The following is a 24,771-nucleotide window of genomic DNA, read 5'->3' on the forward strand; positions in this document are numbered from 1 at the left end:
ATGATTAGACAGCTGTAGCATTCAAAATTCCTTAAAACTTCTGGGATGGGTTAATAGAAGATATGTTATCTTCTACGTAGCTGGTGTTAGAAAACTAATTTTAAAACGGTTGCAGCTGTGTGATGGCCTACACAAAAATGTAACAGAGCTGTGTCCTTGAGCTGGGTAGCAACTGACATGAATGGAGAGCACTAGATCCCCAAGGTAGCTTCCGGTTAGCCCTGGAGCTGAGCACTGGGAGAATACCCAGTGTTACTGGGGAAATAGAAGAGCCTTTATAATAACACTGCCTGCAGCTTACCTGCAATGTGAACTGTTATTACTAGTTGTGTCCAGAGTTTCTTGGTAACTGCCTATTTCTTCCCCTTGTTGTAAAGCACCTCGGACGATCTGTCAGGGATACAGGGATATTGCTGTAACTGGTAGAAATGGGGGGGGGAGCATTACTGAAGTAATTTTATAGATAGAGTTTTTGCAGATACAGTGTACCTTCTTACGGACTGTTACCAGTTGTTTAGCGTAGCACAGAGGTGTGTACCTGACTAGGTTATAATAATAGAGCATTTGGTACATTCTCAGAAGATGCCCCTTGAAGGTTGTTGGATGAAGAGAGGTGGCTGTAACATGGGTCCTTGACAGTAAAAGCAAGCTGATAGCTGAAAGATTTGAAAGCAGTAGGCCAGGAGTCACCTACAACTCCACTTCATCCACTCTGCTGTGCTTTTAACGAAAATAAGCTCCTGTATTTGGTTTCTGGTCACAGTCCTGCATTTATGGAATTTCTGTTCAGGATTTGTAGGTGCTAAGGAGGGCTGATTGAAAGGAAACTTGTTCATGCATGTAGAATTGGTTGGGGTGGGTGGGTAGACCTGGTTCACGTTGCTACTAAACCTAAGCCGCCAAGATTTATCTTGCCAAGTGGTAGGCTACCGTAGCCTTTTGTTTGTATTTCCAAACACAACATCTGATGGTGACTGAGGTTACTTTTCAGTGCATAGAAAGCGATGCAAGATGGAGAGCAGAACAGAGGCATTCAGGGGACTGCTAGTTTCGCTTGCTCCAGGAGATGGCAGTGTTCTTCCCTTCACGGTTGCCAAATCTCTAAATTGAAGTTTCATAAAAGATTTGTAGATCTGAAGTAAGTCAGGAATTCTTTTTGGGGAGAGAAAGAGATTATTTATTTTTTTTTACACCATTTCAATGGTTATATCCCTATTGTGTCAGGAAAAAACCTAAGGTAAATAGTGAGGCAATTAAACAGGAATACTTTATATTCCTTTGCTATGTTACGGCATTCAAGGTGTCAGAAATCTGAGGTCTTGTTTGCTGCAGTGACTGATTCAGACTTGAGTTTTGAATGATTCCTTTTGTTATTAGTATTAAAGATTTTTCTAGACAACTTTTTTTAACTTGTCAAGATAATTTTTTCCTTTGCCTGTTGTCCTCTAGTAGATCTGGGAGACACTTAAACTCTATATTGTCTATTGATTTTCATCTAGGTTATTAGGATGTAATTGGAAATGATCCTAGGACATCTGCAGAACATCCTTGCAGCTTTCTGTTTTGACAGTCAACTGATTTTATTTTTTTTTCTTTTCTGATAACTCTAGCTCTGCATTCATAAAGTAATAGTTTCATCTGAACTGTATTAGTCTTCCTTATGAGACTATCTTGTGATAGATGTCAAGATAAAGATCCTTCATTTACTGCTTTTTCATTACACTAATGTGGAAGAAAGGATTTTAACATAATTTGTTCTTGTCTGACCTGTCAGTTACTGTGGAAAGCGTTAAAAGAGTATAGTTTGAGATCTTGTTCCAAAATATTTTTTAGAATTAGAAATTAACGGTCTTGACTCTGGTCAAAGAAGGTTTTGCTGCTTCTCTTCTTCCTTGTCTTTCTGTTTACAAATAAGCATTTCAACTTGCCAGTTCTCAAATACAACTACTATTACTACTGGGGTTGAGGGTACTTTTTTACCGTATTTTTGTGTGGTAAAAAATTTACATATCAATTTTTACGTATATGGAGAAGCCTTTGGGGCCCAGAGAACCCGTGAACACTGAAATTCAGGACACATTCTAACCCATTCTTTCCTTTTACTAGGCAGAGATCTTTCTTTGTCAGTGTGAATACAGTTGCTTAGAGTTGCCATCACTAGGGAATACTGAAGTGAGAACAGCCATTGACAAGTTCATTTCTAATGTCATTAGCTGTCAGTTGTTTATTTTCCATCTTGTGTAACTAATGCTTCCTGGTTGTTGGTTTGTTGGGTTTTTTTCTTCTGATGCAGGTGTACTTACAGAGCAATCTCATATTGTCAACTGCAACTTTTTTTTCATCTTTTGGTTCTGATATAGTCCCTGTGTTCTCTTGTTGCTCCTACTTAAAGCAGGACAGATTATTTAAGAATTATTACTTATATGCTTTTTTCTTCTGATATCATTGAAGAGCTCTTTGTTGGTCAGGTTGGTTGCTTTTTACACTTGCTATCCTTTCTTTCCATTGGCATAATTTGAACCTGTTGTCATGACATTTATTTGGGAACTGCCAGGTCTCCTGTACCTTTTTCCACCCTCAGATTTTCCTCCCATGAAGCCTCACTGAGCAGTGTTAGAACAGCAGCAGTAGTAGAGAGCAGACTACTAAGTGCCTGAAGCTTTCAGAGTTGCATTTAGGTGCTGTCATGTCTAGGCAGCTCGAGATTGCTCTGCTGTCAGTATTAGAAACTTAAGATTTCGGACATTTAATATACATCTTTTCTCTTTTTTATTCATGTCCCATATGATGGCAACTGTAAGCAAATTTTTATTTTTATTTTTTTCAGTGAATTAGTGACTTCCTAGGGGTAGCAAGAAGGGCCTTGATAAAAGAGTAGGGCTGCACATTTGTTGATTCTCACTTCTCCCCAAGTAAGATTCACCTTGTAGCTTTTCGTTTGTAGCAGCTGTCAATTACTATATTTGTCTTTCTCAGATCTTACAGAACCAGTTGTATAATAGATACATATATATACTAACTGTGTTGTATCATGGCTGCCTTTGCATGACACTGTAGTAACTTCCTTAAGGTTTATTTCTAAGGGTTGTGTTATTCAGAAGACAAAATTACCCTGCAAAATCCTTTGTTACCTATTATCCTTGAGAGAGCAGGAAACTACTACCCTGATGTCTCAGGAACACATCCTAAGTTTGAATCTAGTCGTCTTGTGATATTGGCAGGTGCAAGTCTGCCAGATGACCTGGAATTGCATTAGTGATTAATCTGAGCTTATCTGCTTTGCCCATTAGGCCTAGGGAAAATACAGCTTTTGGAATAAAAGGTGAAATTGTATTTTTCACTGTTGTCGCAACTCTCTAAGTATGCAGTTCAGCCTGATTGCAGCTGTGAAGTTGTGTGGGTTTTATGCATGTCTGTTCCTTTTTCTTTGTACTATTTCACATGAACCATTTGTATCAGATCTTTCTCATTACATCTGTCACCATGTGCCGATTCCCTCTCTCTGAATTCAGTCTTCCTTTTCACTGTGCCCTTTCTGTTTTCCATCAGGTTCAAAACTTTATGTTCTCCATTGCCTACCCTCTCCTGTCATTAGTTGCAAGCAGCTCAGCCTCTAAAGGTGTCATCTGAAGGCTTCTTTCAGTTTTCTAAAAATTTCTGCTCAAGGCTTTGTTTCTAGAAGTTCCTTCCAACAGTTCTGCTTCTTCAGGCTCCATTTTGTAGGAATATTCCACTCTAATGTCTGTCTTTATAAACTGAAGCAAGTACAGTGTAGAAACCAAGGTAATTCCTTTTTTTTTCTCTTTTTTTTTTTTTTCTTCTTTTGTTCTCCTTGCTTCCTGTTCAAGTGATTGGTGAGTTCAGTTGTGGTTGGATACACTGGAATCTTTTGCTTTCTTAATACTAGCAGAAGGTAGTGTTTGCTTTCCAGACTTCATCTTCAAACTTCAGACCATCCAGTCTGTCCTCCCACAGTTGTTAAATCAATAAGGTTTAAGGTGGTAGGGTAAAAAATAAATTTGATTACTTGTTTCTTCATACCAAATAAGTCTGCCTGGGTTTATACCATTAAGTACAAATACTGATTACGTTAACGAACAATTGAGTATATGGAAGTCTTCCTTGTCCTGATGCCTGATGAGATAGGGCAGATTAATGTTCTGTATAAAGTCCTGTTTTGTGGCTACATACTTGGGCAGGTCTTCCACAATGAGCTAAGCAGCAGATCAGTGTAAGTGAGGAAATGCACAAAAAACCCTAAATAAACAAAAAGCAAACAACAACAACAAAAAAACCCCAGATATTTTGCTTTTATATGTATTACAGGAATGACTGCTTGTACTTCAGGTTGCAAGAGCATATACTCAGAGGCAGCTTCCTCCCTGAAGAATGAGCAGTCTATACAAATATCACCAGAAAGCAGAGAAGAATGAAATGGTTGATTTGCCTGGTTGTGGTTGCGATGGGACAATAGTATCTGCCTTAAGTCATAATCTGGTGCCTTTCTGGCTATACCAGGCTGACTACTCGGTTTGACAAATGGTGCTTGAGCTTGTTTTATAATGAACTGGTATCACTTTTGGAAAAATAGGGAATACTTTGCTGACTTCAGAGAAGTGTACTCCAGAGTCTTCGTTGGGAAGTGGAAAGACTGCCAACTTTTTCTAAAATAGCCTGAAGTTCAGATGGCTGAGATAAGAAGTAATGAGCTACTGCTGTGTGCTGATGCCTGTGTGTAACTGCTGATGCCTGTGTGTAACACTGTGTAGCACATGCACCTTGAGCACTCCAGTTCTGTCCTTGGTGTTAAGATTTCTTTGCATTTTGTGATTGGGTTCTGGTGGTTATGAAAATTAGCCAGCATATACAGGGTTACATCTTACTAAATGCAATATTTAAGAGAAAATGCGTGTGTGTTTTCAACAGATGGGTAAAACATTTTAGGGAATATTTTCCGTACAATCTGTAACAAAGGAAGAACCTGAAATAAATACTTAAGAATTTGTCAGATCTGAGATTTTCTTCTGCTTTCTGTTCCAGTCTTCTGTGGATAAGCTTCTCTCATCAATTGGTAAGTCTCTCACCCAAAAATCTACAAGCATTAATTGAGCTTAAGAACAATGTCACATTTGTTTAAATTTGTATCATCCCTAGACTTCAAAATTAAAGCAAGAGTGTGAAGTAGATTCAGTCCTTGCACTCGTTTGCAACTGGCAAGCTTTGGTTTGATCTTCTGACCTTGAGAGAGCCCTTGTCCTGCATCCCATCTCTAGTTGTACTTGAAATACTGCTGCGAGTGACTTGATGCTGGCTGAAAATATGTTCAGACCACAGCAAGTGGGCTCATGTGTGGCTGGAGCCTTTTTGAGAAGCTGAGGAGCAGCCTCTACTTCATTTCTGCCTGAAATTTCAAGGATGATATCTTGATAAAACAAATGCTTTGCAGCTTGTTTTGCCTGCTTTGCTCAAACTGTAACTATGTTGTGCAGTTTGAAATACAGAGGCCTGGTAGTTCCTGGGGCTGCTTGGAGTAAGTCCTTCTCCTAGGGCTTTGCGATCTAGACGGCCAATGGGTAGCATAGCCTCCCCACTGTTAAGAGATGTGGGACTTGAGAGGCTGGAGGGAGACTTCCCTTTCTGGGGTAAAACCATTTCTGTGGGTGGTCTGAACTAACTCGATGATTTTCCCTGAAGGGGAGCGGGAAGGACTGGGCTGCCCAGCGGTGAGGGGTGGTACATCTCCTTGAGCTATGGTGGGGGCAGAGGCATCAGCTGACACATCACATATCTGGGAAAGCTAGCTGAAGTTACTAAAACAGACCTAGGGCTCAAAAAGGGCCAGTGGGGTTTGTTCAGATCCTAGCTTCTCCAATTCTCATGTTAAAATTACTCATTAATGTTTAGATTTTACTGAATTAAAATGTTGAAAACACTGAATATTGAAACTGAGACTGGGAGGGGGGTATTTTATTTTTTTTTTTAGCTCTAGGTCTCTTTTAGTAACTTCAGCTAATTTTCTGAGAATTACATTTTGTCCTTGTCTTTGTCCTTTCATGCTTTTGCACCTGGTTTATGTGAAGCCAGCTGTACTAAGGACGGATTCCTGTGGTCAGTGTTCCAATTATCAGATTTTGTCAGAACAGCTCTGCTGGTTCAGAAACAATGAAGAAATGTGGCTTGATCAGGATACCCATGTGCTGCATATAAAAAAAAAAAACCAAAAAACACCCAAAACGGAGAGTCTTCAGCTGTATTCCTACCCGGCTTGTGCTGGTAGGAACAGGAAGGTGCTGTTACCACACCACCAGAGCTCCATTCTCAAGTCATTTTGTAACGTTTCTTTCTCCAACTACTGTAATGCCAATGTAAAATAACATTATAGGGATCAGCTGCTGTGTTCAAAGGCTGACTGGGGGTCTTGTTTGTTCCTGTTTGGCGACCTGGGGTAACAACGTAGGGCTCTTCATCTTAAGACTCTCAAACCTTAGAGCTCGATAAAGGAAGTTTGTTTATCATTCCCGGTTGCTTGATGCATAGAACAGAGCTTGTTCTAATCTTTGTTCTCTTCTTCCCTTGCTGATTCCCTCTAGGCTGGTATTTGCCATCCTTCAGCCTGCCTGTGCTCTGTCATTGCTGGTTCCTGGCTGAATATAGCCCATGCATTTGTCAGAGAAAGACTGACATTTTGAATGGGTCAAATTAAATTGGAACAATAGACCAAAGCAGTATTTTCAAGCGCCTCAATGTATTTGACCTCCCTGTGTACAGGATTCCCCCAGGTACAGTACTCCACACTGACAAATTTCAATTCTTAACAAGATGGCTATTTCCAAACTGATGAGTGCCTGTTGGGAGGCTGCCAAAGACACAAGTGACAATTAAACGCCCATATGCCTCTGAATCTCAGGAAAAAACAGCGGCATTGTACAGCCTATGGAAGCGGTGCTAGGTCCAGCGTTGTTACAGACCGCAGGGACGCTTGGACTAGTCAGTGCTTGGGTAAAGGAGGGAAATCAGGTGATGAAGTGAGGGACAAGACCAAGCCCCTCCATCGTTATCTTCCATTATTATAATGAATTGCCCTGTGTTGATATTTGCCCCACTTCTGTCCACAGCCCCATGCCTCAGGCAAGTTCCTTCCTGGAAATTAGTTGTCATCCCCTAAGTTCAAGATTCAGAAAACTTCTTTGTTTCCAACTTTATTGGTAAGACATGGCTGTGCTATTTTATCCTTCTGTCTAAGCTTTTGGTCCTTTAACTTGTTAGGTTCAAGGACCAGAGCAGGTTTGATTAGTTTGAAAGTCATGTGGAAAATTGAAAAGACACGATCACAGAAGGTCTCTCAACAGAAATCGGCTGCGTCACCCTGCTAACTATAAAACCTTTCTCAAAGAACTAATTTACAAGTGTTGATAGTTTGGGGGGTTTTTGTATTATTGAAAGCATTCTGGGTTTCCCAGCCCAGTGTCTCAGGCCAAAAATTATTAGCGGAGCTTCCATATGTCATCTGCGACTTGAGACATTTAGAGAGATAATTCTGCCTGAAGATAGACTGCTGTGTAACTTCTTTGTGTGCTTTTTTCCCCTAGATTCTTATAAATACTCTCTTCCCTGGAGAAAAGAGAATATTTCCAATAAATACTCTCCCATAATTGCTCTTTTCTTTTTTAGCCTATCCCTTCTTCCCCATCCTGCGTTCTGCCTTTCTGTGCGGGAGCTCTGCTATGAGTCTCCTGTGTAACCAAGCCAGCTCCTGTTACAGCCAGCCACCTGTCTTCCAGAACATCAAGGTGGTTTCTACCTGTGCTTGCCAGATGCCATCCTTAAAGGCTTGCCAGTCTCCTGAGATCTTTTCAGAGCTGCTCCATGATGTCCCACCTACCAGTCCTCACTGGCCTCTCCTCTGATTGCGAGCCATGAGCTTGCACCCAGCCCACCACCTGTCCCATGGCAATGCTCTGCACCACCAAGCTGCTGCTTTGCGCAGAGGGCATTTCCTTTCTTCTTCCCCACTGCCCATCTCACCTGCAGAGCTGGCACCCACCCACGTGGGCGGTCACAGCAGCTCTCCAGTCCTGCAGCAGTGCTGCAGCCTTGTGACCCTGTGGAGTGCTTGTCCCTCTGGATTGTTTCCCAGGCTGTGCACATGTGTCCACTTGCATGCCAGATGGGGAACGCCTCCGTTCACCCTCTTCCCGATGCCTCTTTTTTCATCACCCTACACGCCTCTTTTTCTTGAGCATGTCAGTTTTGACACTGGGCTTGGTTTTAAAAACCTACAAAATTATATTACTTTTACAGACCTCAAGTGTCTGTTTATCTGCAAGCCCACGTTTAAGTCTTTCTCCAGGTTAAGTTTCTCACCTAGGTCCATAGCTGCTGGCACTCGGAAAGATAAAACACAAGGTTTAAATAGTGAGGGCTGGGGCAGCAGGGGCATCAAGCTGATGCGAATCTTCTGTCATGTCACCATACCCGTATCTCTCACTTGTGTGCTGTCACTGCTGCCTCAGAACAAATTGTCAGCGTGTGAAATTGCAGCGTGATGGTGGAGCTGGATCTCCCGTTACACAGGAGGTGGAGCATCTGAGGCTTTCAGACATAATTAGGAAGACTGTTGCCTGAGCATAAAGATGAGTTTTTCTTCATTGGCAGAAGGTAAAAATGTTATCTCCTGATGGGGAAGGCAGCTTTAGGTCTGTGGGAGAGTCAGGACAGAGGGAGACGTGCTGAACCCCTCAGTGGGGCTGGAGATTCTCACAGGAGCTAGAGTTAAAATGAGAATTAGGGGGGAAAAACCTCAGAGCAACTTTTGGGCTCATGTTACAGCCAAGAGTGCTACTCATTGAAGATTGTATTTGATGAAATTTGCATGAGATATCCTTTTCCCTTCCTAATTATAGAGCTGGCATAATGATTCAAGAATATCCACAGACTATTTATGAAGTGAATTTTGTGCAGGGAAAGCTATGAACTGTATTTGTTTTGTTTAATTTATTTCACAAGATTTGAGTCTGATTCAGCTTGGGAGCAAAGAAATGCTGGCAGGCAAAGAGAGCACAGGGCCATTCTCTTCACCAAATTATTTCTGCCAGCAAAGAAAACCTTTGGCTCTTCAATTATTTCAGTCCCAGCCTTATGTTTATTACCTATCACCCAGCCCTGGTTCATCTGACTTGTCATACAGGATCATGGTTGCTTTTTTTCTCTTCTACCTAATGCTAAAAATGAGAATCTTGATTCCCCTCCTTACCCAACAGCCTACCAACAAGGTGTATTTTGACAGGAAATTTTGGAACTGCACAAAATTGCCATAAAATGCAATACTGGGGGAAATGATCACCCCTGACAGCTAGGGCACAAACTGTAAATAGATCTTCCAGGCTAATATGTCTTGGGACATCGCTGTTGCTATTAAAGAGTAGCACAAGATGGTTAGGCACATAGGGAGGGTGTGAGAGCCAGCATAAACAAATAGATAGAAAGAGACAGTAGTGGCCAACCCTTGGCTCCTGGGAAGCTTTTCTTCCCTGAAATGACTTGCTGGCACTAATCAGAGTCAAAGGAAATAAAAAAGTTAGAAAAGAGCCACAGCTTTCTACTCTGACAGGAAACACAAAGTTTGACACAACTTGCTCTTTCTGTCCTGATTTATCCCGGAATTGTGATGCCATGATAGCTGATGTAGATTTCTTCTGGTCACTGATTCATTCTCTTAGACAATGTAAAGTGTGTGTATTGATCGATGGATAAATAGGATACATTGGCTGTACTGAGCCTATTGATCGTGCTAGCAGACAATCACGAAAACAATGGTCCTTCTTAAGAGTATGAGTAGAATTGCAAAGTCAAGCACTCAAGAGGCTCAAAATGTCAGTTATGCCCAAAGTGATACTTAGCCTTTATTCAGCCCATCTGTGTATTTTTCATACCAAGGTACAATCTTTAACTACCTGCTACGCCCAATTTCTTACCTTCTAGCAGTAGGACTCAAAGTATGTATTGTCCTGTAGTCAGTAGATTGTTTGAAAGACTGTACTTTTTTTCCAGGAAGATTTTTGGTGCCTGTATTTAGCTGTCGAGGGGGCAGCCTGTCACTTCTGCAGCACAGTTCATGCCTCTAAGCTTTTCATAATACAGTTGTTAAAAAAAAATATCTAACAATGAGTTGCAGCCACAGAGAGGAAGGTAAAGTGAGACTAGTGGCCCTTGTTCAGCTGGTTATTAAAAATTTCATAATAGCATCAATCACACACCCAAACACAGAGTTACTCTGGTTTCCCTGTTGAAGTACTCTCCTGCTTCCCGGCTGTTTGCATGAAAGGCACCTGTCTGACAGACAGACATACCTCTGTGTGTTCACTGGTTCAGCTGTACTATACACCAGAGTATTTGCTCTATGTTAGGCAGACTGGGTATGAAAAATCGCTGTAAAACCTACAGCATCAATATTATTTTTATGAATTTTAGAGTGCTTTGCTTTTACAGACCTACATTGTTTTTCTTTCAGTTCATTTTTGTTCTTCTTACTCTAATTTTCCTTCCTACTTTTTTTTCTTTTATTCATAAGTGCTAATTAACTGTGCCTGTGAGCTGTAACACTTTCCTAAAGAACAAGCCACGAGCTTTTTGAAAGTACCTCAAAAGACATGGATAGAACTGCTTCCAGCGAAGCCAAACCCAGCACATCTCATGTTGGCCAGATGGGGAGAGAGTGGCTCTACTTAAGAGCCTTTTGGATAGTTGCCGATGCTGTGCAATTAAAAGAAAGCCTGTGAGCAGCAAGAGCATCGGTGCTCAGCCATGGCAGCAGTGAGGGGGTGAGTGCCTTGCCGTGTGCTTGGCAGGTGAGAGTGTGCCAGGAGGAGAAGTGCTTTCCAGGAGCCTGCTGAAGCTGCCCTGACTCCAAATCATGACATCATCCCTAGACCTAGCCTGAAAATGCACCATATTCCAGAAAAAAGAATGTCTGAGGATGGAGTGAAAGAAAAATGTTGCAGGAAGAGCCAGCTCAGCAGGAAGATGTGGGATTAGTGTAACTGGAGGTACATGGGGGTACCTTCAAATGAAGAGGGCAGTAAATAGAGAGGAAGGATTAGTCCTTTCTGGGAAAAGGCAAAATGGGAAAAATGGGGTGATTTACTGCCTTCACAATAACAGCAAATGAAATGGGTCTGTATTTCCATCTCTTCTTTTGCAGGCAAAGTCAAAAATGAGGTAGCTCTTCAGAGCTTTTACATTCTGCAACATAATAGCCAAAAGATGGCACTGGGAAGTAATCATCTAATTCACACTCTTTTCTTATTTTTTATGCATTTTTGATGAAAGGCCCTGTGCTGAACTGTCTTTGCGGTGCTAACATAAGTGCAAGTAATGAGAAAAAGAGAATAGAAATGGACTTCCATTCGGAGAAATTAAAATCTTTTAATATACTACCAAAAGAAATTGTTGTTGTGAATCATTGTGTAACAGAGAAAGAATAAATGTTTGATTTGCAGAAGTTCCTGCTTATCATTCACGGCAAATGAAGCAAATGCAGTTTTATTGCATGAAGGAACAATCTTCAACTGGCTCAAACTGTGCACTCCATTTAGCCCAGAGGCTAAATAAGACATGTAGCAAGAATGAAAGTTATGTAAAATAGGCATAGGTTGAGGGAAAGCTGCAAGAATGAAGCTACATGGGGCTGAAAAATGTCTTTCCTAAATTTCTCCATTTCTTCCACTTTGCCCATAGGGCCTGGAAAAAAACCAGAAACAGCATCTCTCAGGCTGAGCTGGCTCTTCTGTGTGGAGAGCATCAGCTGTGCCATGCAGCAGCAAGGAGGGAAAGGGAGAGCTGGCAGGGTATAAAGGAGCACCAGGACCCCCTCTTTGGCTGTCAGACCAGTGTCTGACTTTTTGTACACCTACACTTGCTGAAATCACAGCAACTGTTCCTGTGGAAAAGCGAGTTTGCTAAATACAAAGAATGAATGAAAAACACTGCTTTCAGGCATAGAGCTGGATGTCACGTTCCCCTCACCAGTGACAATATCCAACAACATATGCAACACACGTATTTCCCTTCTGTGGTTTCAAAACCACTTTTCCTCATTCATATCCACCTTGTCAAAACATGACAAACATGAATCTTTCATGATTCTTTGGTGCTTCTTCGGCCTTTACACGACAGTCTTGTTCACGACATAAAGCAAAACAAGGTTGGAGCAACACTGAATTTTCCTCATAATGCTTTTTTATCTGTGAACATAAATGTAAGAAAAGCAAAGCAATAAATAGCTTTATAGAATAGCTTCCACCAAAAGGGTCTTTATGCCAAAGTAAAGAAGAAAGATGAGGAAGAGTGTGTGGTCACACCACAAAGTACATTATGACTTTCTGTTTGATTGGTAGGCTGTACAGCAGAAGCCAGCATTAAACCTGATTTAGAAAAGAAACACACAGGAAGGAATAACCTGACTGCCAGCTTCATGATTACACTTGTAGAATGTAATTTTTTTCTAAATGACCTCTAAGAAAAAAAATAGACAAAAAGTATTATTAAATAAAATAAAAAGAGGGGAAAAGCACCACAGAAAAACTGACATAACAAAACCAGCAACAGAAATAATAAATCAGACTAAGCACAGTTCAGCGTGTCCAAAACCCCTGGCTTTGAAAGTAAATTAGGATAAAAACAAAGTCTGGCTTTTTCCTTTTCAAATTGTTCTCAGCCTTCTTGACTTGTACAGCTTGCACTTGTGAGCGCAACTATTGCTTTTTTACATTCTTGTTTAACGGCTTTTTATCCTAAGTCATTAAAATCACAATATTTCTGCTGGAGTCTTTCAAGTTGTTTAATAATTCTGTGGTTTAATTATTGAGATGATTGCAATCTATATTCAGTGAGTGCAGCGGCATGTTGGTGATTTGAAGGGTATGATATATGTGTATTCTCAGTGGTAGAGGAAACATAAACAGTCATCAGTCATGTTAGCTGCTCCACATAAAACAGTGATGGGGGGAGAGGTGTTTTGGAGGTCTAACAACCCAAAGAGGATTTCGGACCCCCATTGCTGTATCAGATCCAATTCTTCTCTCACCCACCCACCCCACCCTCCCCCATGAGGTAAAATTTCTTCAGCGCATGAATTTCCACCACTAAATTTTCACAATCATCTAAAGTTCCTCACAATAAGCACACGCAGACACCAAAGCCCAGGTAGAACAGAGTTGCCCAAGACTTGCCTGATGCTGAAACGAGTCTGGGATATTCCTTTATCTCCCCTACCAATAGGACCTGATCCTTTAGTTTAACCGTACCTCAAGGGAAAACTTGATGCCCCTATGTCCTCCCTAAGATCACACTGGATGAGCCTCAAAATGGGAAATCCTGTTCAAGTTCCTTTCCTTACAGCACAAGCCAGTGCCCTAGACTGCCCTGGGACTGTGGGTCCTAAATCCCTCTGAAAATTCCACTTTGTATGACCTAATCAGAGGTCATGTTTTTCAATAAAACTCCTGGTTTGTATTAAAATAGGAATTGAAATGCCCCAAATCTCTTCTTTACCATTTGGTAAAAGGAATTTCTCTTACATTTTTGCATGCAAAGAGCAGCACTTTCAATAGACAATGCTGTTGAAGCCACGTTTTTCCTCCTGCCATCTGAACATTACTGTAAGTCTGGTGGGGTATAGCAGAAACTTGAGCTGATGGAAAACCTGAATTCAGCTTTACACCATCCAAGGTATGTTTGCCCTGACTATTGGCATATTTACTATGTATGTCAAACAGAAGATGTCCTACTTTGACATCTTTTTAGCATGAGAAAGAACCCCTGTAAAGGTGTTTTAAAGGCACTGAGCGTTAGCAGGCAACTAACGATTGCAAATCCCAGGCAGAGACAGGAATCTCAACCAAGTGAAGTGTTAGGTGGTGCCATCTTCAAGGAAGTAGAGCTTGGTGTGTGCCTCTTTCCACACTTTTTAATAATTGTTTGAGAAGTTTCTCTTCTCTCACTGCCCAGACAGGACACATACTGGTAAATACTCATCTAGCAGACAACACAGAAATACTGTCTGCATGGGGAAACTGTGCATTACAATTAAGATTTGTAAGAAGACAGGACTACCAGTCACCTCAAGCACTTGTGGGGCATAGATCATTGTGTATTTTGAAAAGATGTGGAATAACATGGCAGAATACAAAGACACAAAACTTGACCTCTCTCCAGCTGCTGAGATCAACTTTCATAGCTAGCTCATATCTGCGTAAATACTGGATTGATGGCTACAGCAGCAGTCTCCAGTGTGTGTGCCACATGTCATGTGTAAAGTCGTGTGCTAAAACTGAGGCTGCTGATTGAAAACAAAACATGATGTTATCTGCAGGACATCCTCTTGCCCAATATTAGCAGTACCTGTAGTGGCTGATCCTGGTGTGCATGCTGGCTTTCTGGTGTGGGTGTGTATCACACTCTTTCCCTCCCATCTCACTTCTTTCTGTGGAAATAAAACCCAGATTCAGGGGAAAAGGAAGATACAGCAGCTTCCAGGAAGATCTCCAGTCTGGATGGTCAGATCCCAAACTGTCAGGTTGCGGTGGTTCTCTGCCAGAGAGCCTGTTAAAACAGTTTTTCTTAGGGAAATCACTGAGGTCTCCACTCGTGTTGTAGCACAAAGTCCACATTCCCTGGGTAGATTCCTACAACTATCTCTGGTAACAGAGAAGGAAGAGGGCTGATAGAAAATTGACAGTGTACTGAGGACAAAAGTATGCATTGCCCAATGTGTTTTTAGGCACAGTAGGAGTACATAAATTATCAGAGAGAGAAAATGCCTCAGCATCAAAGCCACGTTCAATGAGTGGGAGAGCCTCAATGCCAGCTCAAATATAGCACAGTGAGCAGATGTCTTTACTACAGTAGGCATACGTAGATCTCCCTGGATTCACAGCAACAACCCAGAATTGGAGTCTCTTTCATTCAAAAATTATAGCAAAAATCTATGTTGCCACTCACCTTTTATATAAACATGGGAGGCTACAACACTCACCCATAGTGAGACATCTACAGCAACAATGGAAAGGAACAGGAGAAGTCAAAGGAGGAAGGAAGCAGTTTCCATTCTTCCTCTTGAAGCCAGGCTTCCTTGTGTGGAAGGATACAAAATTCCTTGTAGCCAAACTGAGAAGGTGTAGACTGGATGGAGAAGCTACAAGATGGGTAAATAACTGGATGGGCCTTCAGGTTTCAAAAGTAATGATAAATCACTTGAAGTCTACTGAGTGGTTGGTAATGATTGGCGTTCCTCGGTAGCTGATACTGGGGCAAATACTGTTGTCTTCAACTGGACACTGTGGTGGAAGGCACAATCAACAAGACAATGAATGGCATGAAATGGGGATAGCAGCTGACACACCAAAGGGCAAAGCAGCTATTTGAGATGCCTCAACAAGCTGGAAGAATGGACTGGCAGAAACCTCATGAAGTTCAGCAACGACAAATGTAAAGACCCTGGAAAGGAATAAACCTATGCAATGTACAGACTCTACCTTGGATGGCTAGAAAGCATTTTGCAGAAAAGGACCTGTCCCCTGATGGACAACAAGTTGAACCTTGAGTCAGCAGTGTGCCCTTGTGGTGAAGAAAGTCAGCTTCATAAGGTATTAGCAAGAATGCAGCCAGCAGGTTGAGGGAATGACTCTTCATCTCTATTCAGCAGTTACAGGGTTGCTTCTGTCCTATAGAGTTCGTTTGTGGGCTGTGAAGTATAAGAAACATCAACAAACTGGAGCAAGTTCAGTAGAAGGCTCCCAGGCTGGTTGAGGCTGGAGCACTTGGCCTGTGAGGAGGAGAGGCTGAGGGACCTGGGCTGGTTCAGCCTGGAGGAGAGGCGGCTTCAGGAGCACCTAATTTCTGCCTTCAGCTGCCTGAAAGGTAGAGCCATACTCATCTCATAGCTGCACAAAGAAGGTGTCTTCCCTGATAGGGTAAGAGGCAAGGGACACAAGTTGTAACAAGAGAAACTTCAGCTGCATGTATTGAAAAACATGTTCACAATGAAGGTGGTTAAACACCAAAGCCATTTCCCAGAGAGGTTGTGAAAGCTCTACCCTAAAAGATACTCAAAATCTGACCAGACATGGCCTTAAGGAACCTGACCTAGCTTAAAAGCTGGGCTGGGTTTGAGACCTTCAGAGCTCCCTTACAACCTGATATATTGCTATGATTTTATGATTCATAGAACTCAAGAGAGAAAGTAGGCAACAGAAAACCTGCATACTTAATGTAATGCTCAAAACTTTCCATGAGAGGGGCAGTTTCTGGTAGATGGAGAGCCCTGGTGTCTGTTTCCACACCTGATGGCAGAAGGGTCCATGCCTGAACCTCATGGGTTTAATACCAGCCCTGCACATTCCAGCATAGCTCCTGTTCCCAGCCTTTGAGTGATAGTGTCCTGCCCACACAAATCTCACAGCTATGGGGAAACGCTTTGGGTGTCTGTGAGGGTGACTGTCAGTTAATCCTCACCTTACCAGATATATGAGGATATGTTAAAATTCTTGCTCCGTTTTTACTGGAGAGATTTTCACAGCCTATTTCACAACATTTGTTTCTTTAAGCCACGAACTACAAATACCACGTCAAGTTTCTGGAAGATATTGCTCCACACCTACCCCTCTGGCTTTGAAACAGTTCCCCAGAGAGAGTCATGGAAAATGGGTAGGTAAATGAACTAATAAATACATAGCAACAGCAATTACTATGAATACAAAACAAAGCAGCAGGAGCAGTAACTATCATATTTAATCCCTCCTAGCACCCTCCCTCTCATACACGTTGTAGGAGAAGCTGTTTAAAACTAAGCATCGAGTTCTGTTGAAAGTATTATATAAAACCTCACAGAGTATAACTACTGTGGACACATTGGTCTTTTTTTCACTTTACCTCAGTCAAGTGGAATACAGGATGGACAACCTTAATGGAAAAGTTAATTTCAAATAAAACTCATTGGTGATTTGAGAAGCTACTATTAACGAACTCTTAAGAACAGGACACTGATTTAGATTCTTTATTGGGCTGTTGTTATTGAAAACAACTCTCTTTCCTATTTTAAAGCTGAATTACTGGAAAACAATATTGAAGTATGGAATGTTCCTGTTTTATGATGATTCTGTAGTTATAAAGTTATATTGTTCTGACAGATTTACTCTTTCCAATTAGAATCAAAAGTGCAGACTAAAGTTGTAACAAAATCTTAAATTTGCATTAATATTTTAATAGAGGCATTTGAAACAGTCATTTTGCCCAGGTCAACTTTCTGAATATTTGATTCCAAAACCCAAGTAGAACTAAAAATATTGACTTAAAGTGTTAAGTATATCAGCCAGGCACTACTGCCTTGAAGAAATAGACTAGTGTGGGACAGCAGCAAAACAAAAGAAGCAGGTTTTTTTATTAGACTGCTAGCAACAAATATATGGGGTTTAACTGAGTGCCTGCAGTCAAGCCTCAGATAATTTCTTTTTGTAATGCAAATGAAAATCAATGATTAATGTAGCATTTCCTGAATGGATACTAAAACTACTTCATCTTTTTGATTAATCTCTTAGACATACACTGTAGTTTGCATTAAAAAGAAAATCAGATACGAATTTACTGAGCCAAGAATACAGCCGTCTCCTACTTAAAATGCATGTTCTGTGTGCATCCATTGCTTGTATCACATTGTGAAGAGAGAACAATTCTGAGCTGCACTGGTAGTGAAGGTTTCCAGCCTCTTTCACCCCTTGTCCACCACTACTTGTCCTACCTCTAAAAATACATACACAGTTGTGGGTGAAATTAAGTCTGTCAACCGAATATGAAAAATAATCAGAGGACTTTCACTTGTTGCTGCATGAATTGTTTTTCCAGTCTCTATTTTCATGTCATAAACTATATAAATTCAAAATTAGTTTTACCCAGGGTTTTTTTTTTTAGGTGTAGAGGGAATTTGAAGACTTTTCTAGAGAATCCAATCACCAGGTAAATGAGTACAGCACAGCCCAAAAAGTGCTACTTTGACCCTTGCAACGATGTATGGCACTGTGACGCAGGCAGCCAGAGGCAACTGCCAACTTTCTCAGCAAGGCTGAGCGTTGGCTTGAGTACCTCTGCGTTGTGCACGTTATGCAGCCATACCTATCATCACACCTGACTACAGCTGGCTTGTCACTGTTTCCGCCCAAGGCTGCACCACACTCCAGACACCTGAAGCCACTGAGGCTGCTACTGTCTGGCTCAGGACCACTGTTTTTTCCCGTCTCCCCATGAGAAACCCCATATACAACAAACTAGATTTCTCTTTCAGGTCCCTGTATTGAGACCAATAATTGTATTCAGACAGAGCAGATCACAGGAAGCCATCTAGATGTGACCTGGAGATGTCAAGAGAAGGAGAAATGCCTCCTCTTTGGTTCTGGTTTCTGAATTCCAGTTCATCACTGAAAGGGGCAGCACCTAAGTTCTAGCTGGATTTGGGCTTAACTTCCAGATGTTCACTTTTGTTCTGGTAGGTTAATAAGCCTCTTAGTATCTCCAATTTACTTCTCTCCAAAATGCCCATTGGTTAATGTTTAAACTGTCTTGGCAAGACTGATGACCTTGACAGATTTCCATATTGTCTCCCAGTACATCTGTTTCACCACAACCTTTTTATATTTAACATATTGGTTTAATTATCAGGGAACATAGAATCATTTAGGTTGGAAAAGATCTTTAAGATTATTAAGTACAACCATAAACAACAGATGAATGTAAGATGAGAATTAAAGGAAGGTGTAAAGTTTAAAGCATCTTCAATTGCATTGCCTTAAAACCCTCGGGATTAGTGTGAATCTTGTCTTTGAAATGCCTTTCTCTATCCAGACAACATGCATATCAGTGTAAAGCTCAGGCCGACAGAGATCATGGGACAGTGTGCCTTTCATCTGAGCTGCATGTTGAGCTTGTCTCCCACACCAAGAACCACCACTGTGCTTCAGGTGGGGTTAGCTCCCAGCACCCCCCTCTGGCAGGTGCCCATGCTAAGTTGCAGGGCAGGACAGCAAGTCCTGTTTTAGCAGAGGCTGAGCAAACACCAGAAGCGTGTAGCACTGGCTCTGAATCCTGGACCATCAACTTTACTGTCAAGAATAGCTAGCTGGCACAGACACAGCTTTCCAGCTGAAATCTGACTGCACAGGGCCACGTGGATGTGGATGTGTTGAGCTGGGCTGGTGCTGCCTGGGGTGTTACTGAGTAGATGCTCCTGAGTTTAGGAGATGGTCCAAGAAGGAACAGCTGTGCTCAGTCAAGAGCTTGGTTTGGAGTGCTCTTGACAAGTGGAAGTGTAAGTTGCTACAAGTAATGCATTATCATCCTTGACTTGTTTGGCTTCTTTCTGTATCTTCCTTGGGAGCAATGCAAAAGCCAAAGCTGTATTCACACAGCTCTCTTCCTCCTTGGTACTGGGAAGTACTGGGAAGGCACACACATTCTGTATCAATTAAACAACATACAGATGCCATGAACCAACCCAGAAAAAGACAGCACTTTACTGAGCCCTGTGCTAGCATCAGAAAAACCTACAGCTTGTTTCTAATCAGGGTTTGTTGTGCAGTGCCTGGAAAAGGATGGATGGGACAGACAGGATTTGTAGGGAGCCTAATGAACCACAGAAAAGACCAAGAAGAGTTTTCCCTTTTGAATTCTTCTCCTCCATTCGAAGGTTTGGGTTCATCACCATGAGCCTCTTTCAGACCCTATGGCAGTTTTCCCAGAAGACATGCCAAAAGCAAACACCCAATCTTTTAATGGCTGAAGCAGCTTAACAAGGAGTAGGTAAGTTCACACCTTTCCTTTGGCTAGGGAGGCACGGATTGAAAGTCATATCTCATCCATCCCAGGCCAATGTTGTGGTTGCTGTCTAACTGTTCTCTCTTCCTTTTAATTGATAAAGCTTCATTTACTCTGTTTGAAATGGGATGCAGTTAACAAAAGAGGCTAGGAGCCTTTTCTCTCCCAGTTTGTCAAGGTGGTTCATAGTTTAGTGATCAGGTGAGACAGGGAAACAGAGTTTCCTCAGAGAAAAGAGGGACTAGTCTAGAGATTTCATGTGCTGGGTGACTCCTTTCGTTACAGTGATATTGAATAATAATAATAATAAAAAAGGTAAGGTTCATTTTTGCATAGTTCCCAACCTGACTGGAGCGTTTCTCCAGTCAGATGTCCCACTACACCCCGACCAGACACAAACACTGAATGCGTTTGTCTGTCTCCTTCACAAGAGCAAATTTATCACTAAGACATCTCCACATGGTGTTACAGTATAGTAATGACCAAAAAAATCTCACTAAAGAAAAATCATTCATGAGAGCATTTTCAAAATACATCCTGCTATCCTCAGTTATTTTAGGTCTGATGTTTGTGACCCTCTGTTTTCTGGCAGAACAGCTATGCTTAATTAAAATAACAATTTGGAACAGCAGACACAGATCAAGCAATAAATGGCATATAAATAAACAAGATCACAAAGCAAGAGGCTCATATTTTGTCCCAAAATCTGGTTCCTACATCTTTCCCTTCCACCAGTGACATGTAGTTTATCCATTTTAAGTGTTTGCACTGCTGTGATGTGTTACGATATCTAGATCACTTCATAAGCAATTTTCACATTGCACAGTGGAATAAACAACTCCCAAAACGTATCAGAAAAACACCTCCTCTGTATAATATTTTCAAGACAAAATTATTTTTTGCAAAACTAAATTGTGAAGGGAACCTTACAGAAATTGTTCCGAAATAATGTGCTGTGAAAACTGAAACCTTGTTACATAATTCCTTAAACTATCAGCAAGGTTTGAAAAATATTGGTGTTTTCTAGACGGAGAATCTGCAACATTGGCCCAAAACACCTAAGCGATGCCGTAGCCTTTTCTTTGACTTTGTAGAAGTTATCTTCATCCCTCTTTTTGCAATTTCTTTAACCTATTCTTGAAGAAGTAAATGCCATTCCTAGTTATTCCCCACACCTCAGAATTTTTAATGGTCTCAGGGGGAACATGTTTGCTCTGAAGTAACGTATAGCTGTGCCAACATGAAATATATTTGGATTACACTCCTGTAAAGTGTGAGAAATGAGACCAGAAAGCCTCATCTGCGATACCAAACTTCTTCCAGTTGGATCATCAGACCTGTCAAACTACTAAACTCTTGGTTCAAATGCATGAAGCCAACATTCATCAGCAATGAAAGGATGGAGAAATTAGTTTTAAGGTCTTCAGTTAATGACAGGGGAGGCTCAAATCTGTCCAGAAGCCAGACTAGACTGTCTAGAGGCTAGACTAAGTTGTCTTGCAGTGGAAGCATTTCGTCACACACAAAGCAGCTCCTGAACCTCTTCATCCTACAGCATGGCACATCCATACACCCCAGAAGATTTGATCTAGTTGCATGGGCTGACAGTCAGAAGCTACACACATGGTTACACAGCTCACTTGTTGCCACAGAGGGGGTGGCATGACCATGGGGGGCGTGGGGTGGGTACACGGGCACAGTACGCAGCCAATTCATTTTAATCTGCCACTGTGTGTGCAAATTGCCACCCACAGTGTGAAGGGAAAAAGAAGAAGATTTACACTTTTAGAGTGAGATCCTTAGTTATTTACCATCTGGTAGGACATACCTAGCACCATGCAAGACTTGATGGCAACAGAGGAGGCGGCCCTCCACTCCTACCTATACAACTTGCTGGTTGCTCTTACTGTGAGCTAAATCAGCATGTGGGCTGGATTGCATCTATTCTGCTAGGTCATGACATAAACTCAGCTAAAAAAGCAATCAAGAGCCATTATTTAGTAGATGGATTAATCGAATGGAAGAGGGTTTACCTAAAATTATGGTTACTTATTTTTGCACCCTACTACGTGTATCAGCTCTGCAAGGTGTGTCTTCAAAATCCCAACCCCATCCAGACAGAGACATGCTCATCTCTTTGGTTGTGATTTAATTTTACTGTTTTGTGTCAGTATTAAACAAGCTCCTTAATGTTTTTGGAGCAAATGGGGATGTGATAAAGAGAATGGCAGTTTTCCCCTAATAAGCTGTCATTACCTAAATAACTGTAAATGTTGTGCTGTTGCTTTCACGCAACTTAAGATACTGCAATATACACATTATGTCACTATGAGATTTTAAAATCTTCCTCTAGCTTTTATAAGAGCATTTGCCAGGTCACAATTTACAAATTATGTTTGCTGTGAAGAAAGCAAATTCATTACACCTCACTGAGATCTTTAAATTGATTGGGTCCCTTTTCTGAAACTGTTAATTTACAAGTTATTTGTCTTTATTCACGAAGCCTGTGGATACCTGGGTAATTTTATTTTTTAAACATTCAAATTCTGAAAATGAGTCTTTTCATACATCCTCTTCTGTCTCATGTAACATCTATTAGCTTCTTAAGACAATCATCATGGTAAGAATATCTCATTGTAAGACCCAGAATACATTTCCTACATTTGTTTATGCCAGTGTTGGGGAAATTAAATTTTTAACATATGAATATGTGTCTAGTCTAAACATGACTAAGAAATGGCACACATATAAACACAAGATATGTAAGGCATTTCCTCTTTGACACAAGAAATAAGCCTGAGAAAAGAACACCATGAAATACTAAATACAAATTTACAGACCCCAAAATTAGATAGCTACGTTGCTATTGCGAAAGAGTCGGTTAAGTTAGCCAGCAATGAAAAGTTACCCTTGTGCTGACAGCTGCAAGTCAATACAAAACTAACATTGTTTTCCTTTTTTTTTTTTTTTTTTTTTAGAAAAGAGACAAGATTAAGCTCTCTCTTTTGCTCTCTGGACCCTTAGAAATAGCAGCTGTTATATGAGCTGGCTTCTGTTGTAAGAGCTCCCATTAGGTACTTCTCGCACTCAAAAGGGAAAGCATCTGCCCTTCCATCTACCTTCCTGCAAGTCCAGGGAGGGTTATCAAGTGCAGCTTTTCCAAAGTTGGGTGTTTTTTTTTTTTTCTTTTCCTTCACAGATTTTGATTTTTCCTTTCAGAATTGGGTACCTTTTTAGGTAAAAATAAAACAAAATTCCCTTTGCTATGCGAGAGGGGTTGTGTAGTATAGGAGAAGTTTTACGTTGTGGGATTCAGTAGGATGCACACAGAATCAGATGAGTGGGATTCAGAAGCCTGAACAGGAGCTGGGCAGAGCCTATGGGTTTAAAACTCCAGGCATATGCCATAGGTGAAAGTTACAGCAATGTTACTAAATAATATAGGCTGGAGACTGTTCTCTGCAATGCAGCCGGATACTAGAGCCTGACAGCTACATTCTCTTCCCCTCCCAAACAGCTGGGCTACATGCAGGCTGCTGCTGCCAGGTCTATTTGGTGCTGTCTTGGAAGGATATAAGTTACCATGCCTGCTCCAAACCCATACCAGGAGCAATGTTTGCTGTCTATCCATGCCTACCCCTTGCTGCTATTTCACTAAAGCACATTTATAGATTTAGTCCTATGGAACCAAGCTTCAGGACAGGCCCCAAGTTCTTCTCACGGCTATTTAACTCCCACTGCCATAAATGAACATAACATCTTACTGGGAATTTTACGAGGTGTCAGGATGGATAAATGTCAAGTAACCAGGGTGGTTGTCAGATCTTTTTGTTTTCTTTTGTCTTTCAACTAAAATTCTTATTTCGACAAACAAATCACCTGTCCTGCCTAGCATGCATAAGAAACACTCCATAAAAGAAGGATGGTGTGTAACTGGAGAAGTTATTTCTGCCTTTGAACTGTAAGAATTTGGAGAGGGCTGGCTTATTCAGAAGCTTGGGGGTTTTCCTCTTTTTTTTACATCCTATCTCAGTCCATAATTCCAGTTGCTAGCAAAAGCTGCATCAGTGATACTGCACCAAAAAAAAAGGAGATTGACTTTCAATTGCTATTTCTTTTGTGGCTTAGGAAATATGTATGTCTTTTAAAGGATGCTTATTTTCACTTGAGTTTCTTGAATTACACAAATTGCTTTCTTATAAAGGAAACCACTATTGATCATAAAAGATGGTTATTTGTGTGAAGATCTCTGTAAACTAAAGGTTACATTTTGAGATGTCCAGGCTATAACTATTGTCAGGAGTCTGCTGGAAGCAATTTGGGTAAATGCAGAAAATGTTTCTACACACTTACTGAAGAAGTGTTGCTGCATGGTGTTCTGAAGGGCTGCTGCAAGAATGACAGTGAGAATTAGCTATTCTGAAAAGTGTTGCAGAATATGAACTGGCAATATGCACTGGACAAACAACTCAGTTCTATGAAATTTTGATGTACCAATGCAGTCTACATCAAAATTTCATAGAACTGAGTTGAGTTTAATTAAAGGGTAGGAAAAAAACTGATTTGTTTTTTAAAAAACCAAAACATATTCAATATTTTTGATGCTGTATTTTAAAAAACATGTTTAGTTGAATCTAATTAACTACAACTATAAAAAATATAAAAGACATTTCAATTATTACACCATGGATAATTCATTTTCATCCTGATCATTATTTTCCAGGGGGCAGAGAGAAGAAAGACGTTTCATAAGAAAAAGAGAAGAAATCTCTTTATGGTAAAGGACTTTTCTTTCTTCTGTTTTGCCACTGATAAAAAAAAAAAAATAAAAATTTCACAATACTGATAATGAGCTTAAGTCTGTCACCCATAGTCATGTTATTTTCCAAATTAATGAAGGAAAGCAACATC

The 24,771-nt window shown here is 40.9% G+C and overlaps 1 long non-coding RNA gene across 2 annotated transcripts in view; it reads right to left on the minus strand.

Moving 5' to 3' along the window:
• Positions 1 to 24,771, minus strand: part of LOC119148079 — a 43,790-nt gene that overhangs the window by 7,128 nt on the left and 11,891 nt on the right. For both annotated transcript variants that reach the window (XR_005104294.1, XR_005104295.1), the window contains one exon: positions 14,401 to 14,482. This is a non-coding gene — a long non-coding RNA (uncharacterized LOC119148079). The remainder of the gene's footprint in view (positions 1 to 14,400; positions 14,483 to 24,771) is intronic.

Source organism: Falco rusticolus, chromosome 5 (assembly GCF_015220075.1).
Source record: "Falco rusticolus isolate bFalRus1 chromosome 5, bFalRus1.pri, whole genome shotgun sequence".
NCBI classification, from domain to species: Eukaryota; Metazoa; Chordata; class Aves; order Falconiformes; family Falconidae; genus Falco; species Falco rusticolus.